Below are 13,301 nucleotides of genomic sequence, written 5' to 3'. Positions count from 1 at the left end.
TTCATTTTTTTCCCCCTCTATAAATATTTTCTCTTTGAAAAGACAACCCATTTCTGGAGTTTTTCCCTCTGTGCCAGAAAGTCTGGGAGGACAGGGACTCATTTTTCCCACTACTGTTGCATGCCTAGTACTCAGATATATGCACCTGCTGGCACTCAAACTCAGGCTCGTCTGTTTGCCAGACAGGTACTTTAACCAACTAAACCATAAGACCCCACAAGTTATGCCATTCTCACAAGCAAAAGACTCTCATTCTCCTACACTCGGATTTGGTATTGGGATGACATTATTTAAACCAGATTAACAAACAGGTGGGCTTCCTTGAGTTAAATTTCTTGGGTAGGAAATGTCAAATATCATTCTTCTAAATCTGAATATCCAGATATGTAAGATGAAAGTACAAATTCCCAACAAAAAGCAGATGAATCATAACAAAACAAAACAAAACAAAATAAAACAAAACAATCAAACAAGCAAAAACTGCTTGTGATGGTATACCTGTAATTCCAACACCTGGAGACAGTAAAAAATTCAATTTTGAGATAACCAAACACAGTCCTTGATTAGCCTGCTTAACGCCCTGGGTTTGATCATGGCCTGCTGGCACACTTTTGTGCCAACACTATAGGAGCAAAGGCAGGGGGTCCTCTAAGTTTGAGGTCAACCTCGAGTACATATAGCATGTGTGTGTGTGTGTGTGTGTGTGTGGTGGGGGGACACTCCTGTAATCCCAGTCCTGTGGGGCAGGAGGCTCTTTGAAAACCCCATGCAAACCCCTCCCCCCTACTCCAGTAGCTTTCCTTTGCATATCAAAGAAAAATGGATTTATTTGGAACGTTAGAGATAATCGTGAAAAGCGATTTCTTAAAGCGTGTTAAAAAAAAAAAAAAAAAAAAAAAAAAAAAAAAAAAAAAAAAAAAAAACCTTTCACTATTGTAGTCACCATATTCCACATTTCGGAGAATCTTTAATGATTCAGCATAGGTTTATACATTGAATTGAGAATGATCGTTCAGCCTTGGCCAGCAGGACTGGGATGGCCGAGTGGTTAAGGCGTTGGACTTAAGATCCAATGGGCAGATGCCTGCGTGGGTTCGAACCCCACTCCCAGTATCGGCAGCTGGCGAGCTTGTGAGGTGGCTCTAGACTTTTTTTTAAGTATGTTTACATACCCTCCCTACAAATGAGTATTACTTTTGTATTTACTTACTTTACAATACACCCTGGTAGCACTGGCTGGCTTCCCGATTCCCCTATGTCTTCCCAGCTTTGGGCAATAATGGCTCCAACTTCAGAGGCAGTGGCTTGACGATGGTTTTCAACAACCATATTCTCAGGTTTCCAACTTGAGAAGACTATCCACCATCATCGGTTTGCCTGAGTTTTTAACATTCCAAGAGGTTTGGCCAAACCTTTGCACTTTTTATCTTTACAGAAGTAAACTCCAGTTCTTTGAACTTTGCAGACCCAGAATTCCCTGAATGAAGAAAAGGGCAGGACCCCTGATGGGACCTTGCTAAAAGATTTAATAAAAATTTTACTGTTAACCTTTTTTCCATTCTTCCTCGGAGGGCACCTATATCTCTATACTAAGGTAACTGTATATTGGGGAAAAGAAGCAACATAACTTTCTAGGAGCTATTTACTACTGTTTCTGAATTGACACTGAAGCATGTACCCCTTCAGTTAAAGTAGGGATTTAGAGAGGCCAAATGGCTAATGGAGTTTTGGCTGAAGTCTAACTTATGGTGGGTCCAGTGGTTCTTGAACTCATCCTGTAATCATTTCTCCAGTCCAAGAATTAATAAATGACATAGATATACTTAGAAGTTGGCAGAAGCCTGATATTGGTTCCATGACCTTGAACCTTTAGAGTGAAGGCTATTATGGTTGGAAAGGTCACGTGGAAGCCACTGGAATTGCCTTTGCCAAGGAAAATGGTGACTCAAAAACCAATATTGCATCCCTGGAAGGATTAAAGAAGTTAGTGCCTACATCAAGAACTTGAAAGATACAGAGGTAGTAGTTTCCAGCACATCTGGCCTGTGCAGAAGACAGGTGGATCCTGAAGAAATGAGAGTTGACTAATCTCACAATCAAATAGTGACTCTGATTGCAACTGCTGTACCAGATCCTTACTTCCACAGACCAACACATCTCCTGGTAAATGACATGCGGCCATTGATCTAGAAAACTCCCTTTCCTTAGTACCTGTCCACAAGGCCTACCACAAGCAATTGCTTTCAGTTGGCAAAGTCAGTAGTATACTATACAGATTTCCCCCAAGGATGTACTAACTTTCCAGCCTGTGTCATAACTTAGTTAGAAAGGATCTTGATCAACTGTCTCTTCCTCAAAATATCGCACTGGTAGGTGACGTTCTGTTGGTTGGACTAAGTGCACAGAAGGATTTGTTGAAAATACATATACGCACATGATAAGATGAGAAATAAAATCCAAAATTCACAGGCCTTCTATATCTTGTTCTAAAGGCAAACAGGAAAAGACTGGCATCCTCAAGCAGCTAAGAGAAAGCTCTCAAAGCCCACCCCCCACAGTGACACACTTCCTCCAATAAGACCACACCTACTACAATGAGGTTATACCTCCAACTAGTGCCACTCCCTGGGTCAAGCATATTCAAACCACCACAAATAGTGTAGTACGTAGTATACTAGGAAGTAGAGCTAGGAAGGAGAGAGAGGGGCAGATGTGCAATTGCTTACTGATACATGAGTTATACAGCCAATGAATTGATTAGATGGATATTCAGGGACTTATAAAAAGTATGAATGAAAGATTGTTGAGAAAAGACATCTAGAACTGTGTGGCTAGATCTTTTTGAATGGGCAAAGGATGTGAAGATACTGTGTCCAATGTTAGTGTTCGTTGAAAGGTGACTTTAGCAGAGGAGGAGTTAATAATCAAGTTATGTGGGATGGGTCATTCTTTGGACAGTCTTCCTTTTTCCCTGGTTATTTGTGTCAATACCCAATAGGTCCATGAAAAAGTGTCCATGGTGGCAGAGATGGAGGTTACACATAGTCTCAAAACCTGGACTTCTACACACCAAGGCTGACCGGACCAGTTGCTGATACAGCACTGTTGCCTAGGTGACCATCAGAGAGCTGGTGGTAGGTGGACTATATTGTACCACATCCTCTGAGGAAAGGACACTTTGTCCTTACTGGAGTAGGTATTTATTCTGGTTATGGATTTGCATTTCCCTCATGTAAGGCAAACCACCGTCCACTGACCTACAGGATGTCTTACACTGTCCTGTCATGATGGTCTACACAGCACAGCTTCTGACCAAGAAGCATGGCCAGAGAAGTGAGACTCATGGCACCTACTGGTCTTACCACGTTTCCCATGACCCTAAAGGAGCTGGCTTAGAACGGCCTTTTGAAGACACAATTATAGTATCAATTAGGTGGCGATAGCCTGGAAGGTCCTGTTAGGGTTCTCCAGACAGCAGTTTGAGTCAGGGTCCAATATATGGTATGGTTTCCTCCGGTAGCCAGGATTGACAGGGCCAGGAATTAAAGGGTGGATCTGAGAGTTCCACTCACAATCATGCCTAACAACTCTCTTTGGAAATTTTGACTTTCTGTTCCCATGGCCTTAAGTTCTGCTGGCCCAGAAGTTATGGCTCCAGAACCATGCATGCTCCTGCTAGGTGACACAGCAAATGGTCCATTGAGCTGGAAGCTCTGACTTCCTCCTGGCCATTTTGGGGCAGGATGACTCTTTTTCATAAGCTTGTTGACAAAGATATTGGCGAGCCGATGAGGTACCCAAGAATGGCATTCTGCTAATAAAAAAAAAAAAAAAAAAAAAAAAAAAAGCTTCTAATTTTGTGAAAGACATTTCCTTTGGGTCAGGGAATGGGCTGAATAGCATGCTTTCTCCCTGAAGTAAGTTTCATTTTTAAACTTTTCTTGATTCTAAGTTTCTATAGGCTCTGTTCAACTTGTCTTGGAAGATATGCCACTATTTAGCAATTTAAGAAGTTGTTGATGACGGGAGGGGTGCTGGGTTATGTGAGAGGTTTTGTTTGTTTGTTGGTTGGTTGGTTTTTGTTTTTTGTTTGTGGGGATGGGGGTCATTTTTCAAGACCGGTTCTAACTATGAAGCCATGGCTGTCCTGGAACTATGTAGACCAGGCAGCCTTTAAACTCAGAGATCCTTCTGCATCTGCTTGGGATTCAAGGCATGCACCCAGCTTTGAGATTCCATCTTAGAAGGGAAAAGAGGGAAGGAAAGAAAAAAAAAAAAAAAAAAAAACTCAGGGGGAGAAGAAACAGAAGAGAAATAAAAACCAAGAAGAGAAAAAAACAAGACAAACAAACACAAACAACCCAAGTGTTTGTGTTTGAACCAAGTTCTCTGGGCCTTAAGGGCTGATTATTTGGGTGGCAGATTTATTTATTCTGAATCTTTCGCAGTGTAGCTCAGCAGAAACAAACAGGGCCCATAACTTAAAGGACAAGAGATCAAAGCCTTCAAATGGAGGTGTTTTGTTGTTGTTGTTTGTTTGTTTGTTGTTTTTGTTCTTTTTAAAAAACATGATGTCCAGAGTACAGCTTCCCAGACAATATGTGCTATCTGTTCATGCCATTTCCTGTCTTTCTCTGTCAAATCCATTTAGAGTTTTTGGCTGGGCCTGGCTTGTACAATTTCCTTGCTTATCTTTTTTATTTTTGAAGTGCTTGCAAAACTCCTGATCACTTATTTCAAACGCAGGCAAATATTCCTTGGGAAAAGTATAAATCCTGCATTTATTTCAACAAATTAATCCTGTATCTTCAGAAGTCTAGAATAGAGACTAAAGTCGAATATGATCTTGTTTCTTTATCTCATTTTGGAAAATAGCTTCATTGACTTCTTCTGCCTTGTTGTAAATCTATGCTCTTTATACTCTTGATTCTCGCTCATTAGTTCCTGTCAGACCAGTTCAAGGCAGGGGTTGCGTGCTGTGCATTCTTCTTTAAAGTAATACATATTATGATAACTCAGAAGACCCATTTTATACACCCTCCTTTCCAAGTCCAAATTAGATTCCAGGAAATGCTCTGAAAAGCACCAGCAAATGATAGAACAGGAGAATACATTAAAGCACAACCTTGTGCACCAAAACTCCACAGACACTTGCTGACATTTTTGAAAAGCAAAACAAAACAAGCCTTCAAACCAAAACCAAAACAACAACAACAAACCAACCCAAACATGATAGGAAACAGCTAATAAAACACCCCTTTATAGCCAGTACAAAGGCACATGTAAAATTAATTGGACTCTGCTGTCAATAATGAATTTTATTTACATTTTCTTGTCATTTGTATAAAATTGGAGACATTTTCTTGTCAAATGCTTTCTGTTATCACTTACTTAGAGAGTCACACAGGTTGTTGAGCTTCTATTTGGTGTCCGTGTATTTATAAAATTAGTAGTGAATGTTGATAGTAGTTGTTTTATTTATTTGATTGTTTTTTTTTTTTTTTTTTGAGACAGGGTTTTGATATGTCACATCGGTTGTCCTCAAAATCATAGATTCTTCTGCTTTAGATCTCATAATTCTAGGGACACGGGATTTGGCTACCATGCCGAGCAGATGGTTGCATATTGATTGTTCAGGTGTAGGTGTGGAACCATCTACCTGGGCACCGGCACCGTCCTGAAGGAGAGCGTTTTTTCTTATACACACTTTCACGCACACACTCTCTCATATGCACATATACATACATTATAACCTCATATATTGTCATCCTCACATTTTCTACCCTCTCCCTTTCTGAATTTGCTCCCTCTGGAGTCTGGATATTTTCTAGCTTCACAGACTCCAGACTCCTTCCGGTGGCTTTGGCCGGCGGAACACCTGAAGAGAGCATAAGATGGCGACCAGCGTGTTCCTCAGCGTTTGACCAGCTTTGCTTTGGGAAGCCGAGATGGAGTAGTCGCCTGTCTAGCGGCGGTGGTTTGAGCAGACATTGAAGTTTTTGGATTAGGGGATAGTGTGGCTTCCCAGGTCACCAAGGCAAACTCCGAGCACCTCCCGACCCTCCGGTGGAGAAAGTGCTCCCTCTAGCGCCAGCCACCTCAGCAAAAAAACAAAACTTCAATCAACGCCCGCCACTGAGCGCCCTATTGGATTTCCTTCATGGCCATTGTTTTTACAAGTGGGTTTTCCCCAATTGTAGCAAAGTCCGATTGAGAATAGTCAGGATAAATTCGTCCATCTGTCTGTCTGTTTGTCTGTCTGTCTGTCTGTCTGTCTCTCTGTCTGTCTCTATACATATAGATACACACACATATAAATATATACATCATTCATGTCCATACACACATATAGGTTAGATACATATAGATACATACAAATATATATATATATATATATATATATATATATTATATATATATATATGCATACATTCATGTAATATACATATATAGATTAAGCAGGAAGGAAAATTACAAGCTACTAAACTCTGATGGAGACAAAGGAAAAGGTCCTTAGATGAGGTGGATTTCAGACTCACGTGGGGAAAGCTCTGTAGCCTTCCTGTAACACAACCAGCCAAATGTAAACACACTAGTTCATCCCTTTTTCAAAACCAGTAAACATTGATGCTGTGCAATAGGTGACCAAAATTGTACCACTGGTAGAACTGGGGGACTGGGCCCTCAAGCGGGTGCTCTGGGGCACTGCAGGGATTGTTCTCCTGCTGTCTCCAGGACCACTCTCAGACTCCTGCTGAGAGCAAACTGTGGAACGGACTGACCTGGAAGAGTCAAGAGTGAATAAATCTAGAGGTTTGTCTTCTTACATCCAGAATGGAGACAGGTGCATTGAGTCTACAGTCTTGCTGACTGTGTTCCAGGGATAATAATAATAAATAATAATAATAATAATAATAATAAAAACCCCTTCACTTTAACCACATATGGTTAGTGTCTTCTAGAGGTTTGGCTTCTTCCAGGGTTAGAGCCTTCTACAGCTAAGAGTGGACCCTCCAGGATGGCTGCCTAAGAGTGGGGGTTGGGGTGGGGGTTCAGGCTGGGTGGCTTAAAGGAGCCTTCTCCCCCACCCCCAGGTGAGGTCTTAACCAAAATTATTAAAAATATAGGGGCTCAATACCACCTTTAAGACATAGTTGTAATTCACTCCCAGGGAGACTTTCCCAGCTTTGGGGCAAGATGTGTTCTGTGAGTGGATGTACATTTGGAATAAGAGTTAGCCAGAGCCAGGCTGACAGGCTACAAATGGGCAATTGGGGAGACTTCGCCTAAGTTTTCGTTTCCCAGAAAATGAGAGCATGGATCCTGAACCTGTGGTCAGTCAGCCACAGCCTCGGGGTAGCCAATCTGAGGATACCATGACAATCATCTGGCCTGAAGCAAGAATAGGTAGCTTACTCATGTAAGTAACCACCCTGTGAAGTCTCCAGAGCCCTAACCAATTTTAGAATCAGTCAGACCCCCTAGGGACAGAGCTAACTGATCAATGGTAAAAGGACATATACTTTCCACTAATTTTACAATAAAGGCTGGGCCTGTGAATCCACCAGGGGTCTCCATTCCCAAACTGAATTTTGAACTCCTACTGTGAGCCACTTGTGGGAAGACTGGAGCTAAAACCAAAACACAGTCCTGGCTTTCCTTTAGGCACATGCTTCGTGGGTTAGGGAGGAGAGGTTTATGATGCCAGAGTTAGACCTTGAGGACAGTGTGAAAAGGGAAACAACAGGTGGAGGACCTAAGCCCCATAACGGGCAAGTCTGTGCGGAAATGACGTGGGCAGTCTGGAAGGTCGGAGTTAGTATTTGAAGGGTGAATGGAGAATCTTGATAAGAGCAATGATTAAAACACACAAGGGGGAGAGCCTGTTAGCTGGGTCCAACTTTGACACGATCTCAGGATGCTGCTATCTACAGAGTTCTCAGTAGGGAAAACAGGCAATTGTGCAACTTGTTTAGAAAAAAACAAAAAACAGAAACAAACAAACAAAAAGACAAAAAATCCTTTCTACAAAAATCCCAAAAGGACTCCAAACAGTTCATGTTTTTCAGTATGTCTATGATTTTGTGTTGTGGCACATTCAAAGTGATTTTCAGCTGCAGAGGCTTTACCTCACCGAAATCAGAGAAACAGCCCAAGAAGCTGGCAGCTTGACTGGCCACAGTGGCCTGACCAAGAATGACGTATTCACTGGGCTCCTTATTGTGTGGAGTCTGGGAGAAGAGCACAGTGTGTCTCAAGTTTATTGCCTTCACGTTAGATACTTCTCACTTCTCAGATACTGCTTTCTAGCCGTAGGGCAAATAATTAGAACATGGGGGCGGAGGGGGGGGAAGTAGGCATTTATTTAAAATGCACATGTGTATTCTTTTCCAGTAATAAGGGGACACCAGAAACACAACTTTTCTCACACAAGAACATGGATTCCAGGAATCGGGCAGGCTCCCTGCAGTGTTGATTTCTCCTTAGACACATAAGCTCACATTTTTGAGGGCTGATGAAACTAGTGTTGGTTGTGAACACTTGTAGTGGGGGGTTTTAGTGGTTAATACTGGGACACGTGCAAGTTTCAAGGAATGACATTATTTGATAATGAAAAACATGAGATGCTCCAGTAGTATTTGAGCCCGAATCCCTGGATTCAAAGTTCAGAGGACTAAATATTACGCAATGGGATCAGCAGGTATGTTGTCCAAAAGAGATTTTCCTGAAGGCGCTAACTCATCCCTGACACACCTCTGACTGCATTTTGTTACTTAAAGTGAAACTCTATCGCCCTCTTGTGGGATATGTTGATAATACATGGGTTTTGCTTGTTTAGAGCGTAAAATTGACTTCACATTTTACAAGGTCAAAGAGGCTAAACTTCCGTGGAGCTAAGGACAGCTCTACCACGAGAATGAGGCTGAGGACAGCCCAGCTTTGTTGAATGTTTTGCCAGGTTTTCTGGGAATCCTGTCTCTGGTAGTGTAATCCTTGCTTGTCTGTCCCTTCTATTGACGCTTCCTCTCAAATACAAGGTAGGACCTGTTATGACTTTTACTTTCATTTTCAAATGAAGGTTCACAGCTTCACACTTGGGGATTCACTTTCCCAAGCTTGAGCTTTCTCATGTCAAATCTATCTCTCTGACGGAGATCACCGTGATGGTCAGTTGTCTGAGAGTCCCAGCCCACTGTCAACATCAGTTGCCAGGTATGTGTGGACAGGTTTAATGTTAACTCCGGTCTTTAGGGGATATCCCATGAATGCCCCAGCCCGCGGGGATTCGACGAGACCCTAGGGAAGGGGGCGAAAGAATGAAGGGACAAGAGACACAAAGAATGAGAGCTTGTCTGAGGTTCTGATCAAGCTCTGAAACTTTACTTTTGGGGGCAGGTTATAAAGACACAGCAAACCGGGACGTTTGGGCGAGGGTCATTGCCTAGGGCCATCCCACCAAGACCATCCCAATATCCTTATTGCCCTAAATCATTCCACTATTATAACATGCTGCTCCCAGGAAATGCCAGACGTTCTGTTCTTTAAGTTCCTGGGACCTGAAACCTGCGAACGTCCTTTCCTAATCTTGTATTGACTAGGTTTCCCAGAACAGCAGGTAATTTCCTGGGTTTGGCTCCCCACACATGAGTATCCCAAGCTGCTTTCTATCAGAGTCTGAAAATCACACATATTCCAGCTGTGATCTGCCCTAATCACTGACTCTAAAATCCAGGATTATGGCAATTGCTAACCCAGGGTTAATGATACATGCTGCTTTTATGCCACTGAGTTTTGGATTGACATGTAATGAAATAGCATCGAGAAGAAATCTCCAATCAGAAATTTTACTTAAATAATCACTTTCTGTTGCCTCCCTTTCCCAGCACGGGTCAGTGAACTTTCGAGGCTGCAGACTCCTGATGGGATTACTAAATACTCATGCATCCTCTGCAAACGATGCCTGCTTCAACATTGGTGACTCTGTGTCTGCAAGAGTGGAACAAATTGTGAAATGTTAAAAAAAAAAAAAGCCTATCAGTATAATCTGGTATAATAAGTATAATCTAAGAAAAATACCTCACCATAGGTTCTGTAGTATTCTTTTAAAAAATCTGGCAAAACCATTACTTTTAAAATCAGTTTTATTAATTGGGAATTTCATTCATTCATTTATTTATTTTCTTTTCTTTTTCTCCCCTTCCCTTTTCCCTCTTGCTCTGGCCCTGCTCGCTCCAGGCTGGATTATTTGAGAATTTCATACAATATATTTTGATCATATTTATTCCTCACTCCTCTGCCAACTCCTTACAGACCCACGTCCACCTTTCTACTCCTGAAACTTTGTGCCCCCTGATACACTAACCTGAGATGTTCACTAAGAAACAAAAACCTTGGGAATAAAAATTTTCAATTCCCTGAGAAGCCAGCTGGACTCCTCAGAGAGAGCCGCTGGCAATGGATCTTTAGTCAGCTCCTGTGACACCTGGCCAGAGAAGATAACAAGGCCAGAACAGAGCTGGTTTCTGAAATTCTCCAAAGTCTCACCAAATCTAGAGATTCTAACGTAGTAGCCAACTGAAATTGTACTAATGTCACTGCTTTGTCCCTACCAATCATATTAGAGGTTACCCAACATTTCTGGAAAATCCCCTAGCCCGGCATAAAAAGGGACCTACAAGCTCATTGAGTGGTCGCCATTTTGCTGAATAATTGACCTGTGTATGCTGGTAATTTCTGCAGAATAAACATTCTTTGACTTTGCATACTATTTGAGTCTGGGGTCTTCCCTCAGTGATTCTTGGACCCTAAAAACCTGTCAAATCCAGTCTGTACTTCCTGTGGGCTCCTAGGTGTGGGGTCATCCTTTGGAGTGTGGTCAATCGACCACACCCTTAAAGAATAGTATATCTTTCCCAGAAGCTATCAGCTGTTCATGCCTCCTTAGGGGTGAGGGTCACAAATCACTTTCCACTCCATGTTAGATCTTATTGTGCAGGCAACCAGAGCTGCTGGGATTTCATGCATGTAGTGGTCCTACACTGACTCACTGTAGTCCTCCCTGACTTCCGGCTTTTCATCTTTCTGCCCTCTCTTCTATGATGATTCCCGAGCCTTGGTAATGTGTATATGATAGAGATGTCCCATCTGAGACTGAACACTTTACTGACACAATATTCTTTGTACTTTGACAACTTGTTGAGTTTCTGTGTTAACCAGCGTCCACCGCTGTAACGTTTGTCTTTTCTACCTGGTCTCTTTATTCCCAGAATAACAGCTCTGAGACTTAATTCAGAATAAATGCCTAGGCCATGAGCTTTGGTCCGTTTCCCAGCTAGCTTGTAACTTATACGAGCCATTTACTCTAGTCTATGTCTGCCATGTGGTTGGTTATCTCTCCTCAGATGTAGAAAGAATCTCTTGTGTACGGTATGCAAACATCACCTGTCAATAAAAAGCTGATGGCCTATTAGCTGAAGCAGGAAATAAAAGGTGGGAGTTCTGGTAGAGAGAAATTGGAACTCTAAGAGTTAGACAGAGGTGGGAGATTCACCCTGAATTCTGAGGAAGTCAGATGCATGAAACTGAGAGGTAACCATGTGGCAAAGACTAGAATAAATGGGTTGTATAAGTTACAAGCTTGCAGGGGAATGAGCAGAAGTTTATGGTCTAGATATTTACTCATAGAGAACTGGGTTTTAGTTGTTATTCTGGGACAAAAAAGAGGCCGGGACAAAGGACCACGGTTACACACTGCACAAAGAAACTTCTCTGATAAGACCTGGGGGCTGCACCCGTCTATGAGTAGGAAGGTGAGAGCTTGGTTTTATGTCCATTTAACAGACAAATAGGAGATTCTCTCCTGGACCTTCTGAGCTCCCTGATGGGTTCTTGGTCAGGTTTATAGTATTGGGCATGTGATGTGTTTCTTCTTGTGGAGACAGCCTTATATCCAATCAGAAAATGATTGATTTTCTCCATAATATTTATGTATGATTACACCCATGGACATATCTTGCTATACAAGTCATTATTATAGTTTACAGAGTTAACAGCTAAGTAAGACTGTTAATTACTCCAGCACCCTCCCAAGCTAGCCAATCAAAAGGAAGAGTTCTGGTGAGTACCTTCTTGATTTCTCCATGTCCCATGTCCAAAATGTGTAGTGTCCTTAGTTTTGGAGTCTTTCCATTGAGTTGTGGTGGGCAACCCAAACCAATAGCAATAGCTGAATTTTTGGGGTGCTCTCTGGTATACCTCTGACCAACAACTCAAGTAGAAGTATCCCATGTCTGGTACTGGGTTTTAAATTTTTAAATATCTATCGCTTCTGGGAGGAACATAATCCCCTGTGTTGTTTTCCTGTAATACTCATTTCTCCTTAATCTGTAATACTTACTCACTTTTCATTGTAGAAATTGTGTTACTTGAATTATAAAGCTTTCTGAAACCAGGATGGTTTCCCACTCCAGGCAGATAAAGTAGTGAGTTCAGTTTAGTTGTACATGTTCACCTAACAGTCAAAGTGTCTTCTGCCTTGGTGCTTGTGCGACTACTTTCTGTGGCCTTGAATCCTCAGATGTCTGCTTTTTGTTACCAAGGGTCTAAAAGTTCTAAGTTCTGCTTCAATTTGTAGAGAGGCACGGGAAGAAATGAGGGCCCAAGTTGGGAGCTGATGGCGCACACCTTTAATCCCAGCACTTGAGAGGCCGAGGCAGGCGGATTTCTGAGTTCGTAGGCCAGCCTGGTCTACAGAGTGAGTTCCAGGACAGCCAGGGCTACAGAGAGAAACCCTGTCTCAAAAAAAAAAAAAAAAATGAGGGCCCAAATTTGGAGGATTGGATTCATCTGCTTAGTTATGCTTCTGGTTTCTTGTTTTCCTATTTCTTCTTGTACCAGTTCCTACACATGTGAGAATATTTTTTAAAAAAGTGTTAAGGCCATATTCTGTTCATACAAGCACTGAGATTCCAGGTCAGTATACTTCAGAACCTGAACTGTGCTAAATTTTCCAAGTTCTGAGTGAATTATAGGGAATACTACTCAGGAATTCAATGTTATAGCCACAAATGTTTTTGTTTTAAAATTAATCTCTCCCCCCCTTATAGATTTGAAGAAAGGGCAAAGAGATAGAATTTGGTTATAATACTTGTGGAAATTTTATATATATTCCTCCCCCACCTCCCAATAAAACCAACTTGGTACATTTGGTCGTTGGGGCTTTCATTTTATTTTCATTTGTTGGCTTGTGTGAATGTATGCCGTGTGTGTGGGTGTCCTAGGCCAGAGGTGGGTGTTGGATG

The 13,301-nt window shown here is 41.9% G+C and overlaps 1 long non-coding RNA gene and 1 other non-coding gene across 2 annotated transcripts; both read left to right on the top strand.

Annotated features, from left to right (window-relative positions):
* Window positions 1-1,030: 1,030 nt before the first annotated feature.
* Window positions 1,031-1,113, top strand: Trnal-uaa (transfer RNA leucine (anticodon UAA)). The gene has a single exon. It is a non-coding gene; the product is annotated as a tRNA-Leu (tRNA).
* Window positions 1,114-8,818: 7,705 nt separating this feature from the next.
* LOC143433901 (uncharacterized) lies at window positions 8,819-12,259 on the top strand. The gene is made up of 3 exons (XR_013070287.1): window positions 8,819-8,982; window positions 9,080-9,213; window positions 9,885-12,259. It is a non-coding gene; the product is annotated as an uncharacterized LOC143433901 (long non-coding RNA).
* Window positions 12,260-13,301: the final 1,042 nt, after the last annotated feature.

The sequence above is a fragment of the Arvicanthis niloticus genome, unplaced genomic scaffold (assembly GCF_011762505.2).
Source record: "Arvicanthis niloticus isolate mArvNil1 unplaced genomic scaffold, mArvNil1.pat.X pat_scaffold_362_arrow_ctg1, whole genome shotgun sequence".
Classification (NCBI taxonomy): domain Eukaryota; kingdom Metazoa; phylum Chordata; class Mammalia; order Rodentia; family Muridae; genus Arvicanthis; species Arvicanthis niloticus.
Note: the sequence above shows the minus strand (reverse complement) of the source record. Positions and strands in the feature narration are given on the sequence as shown.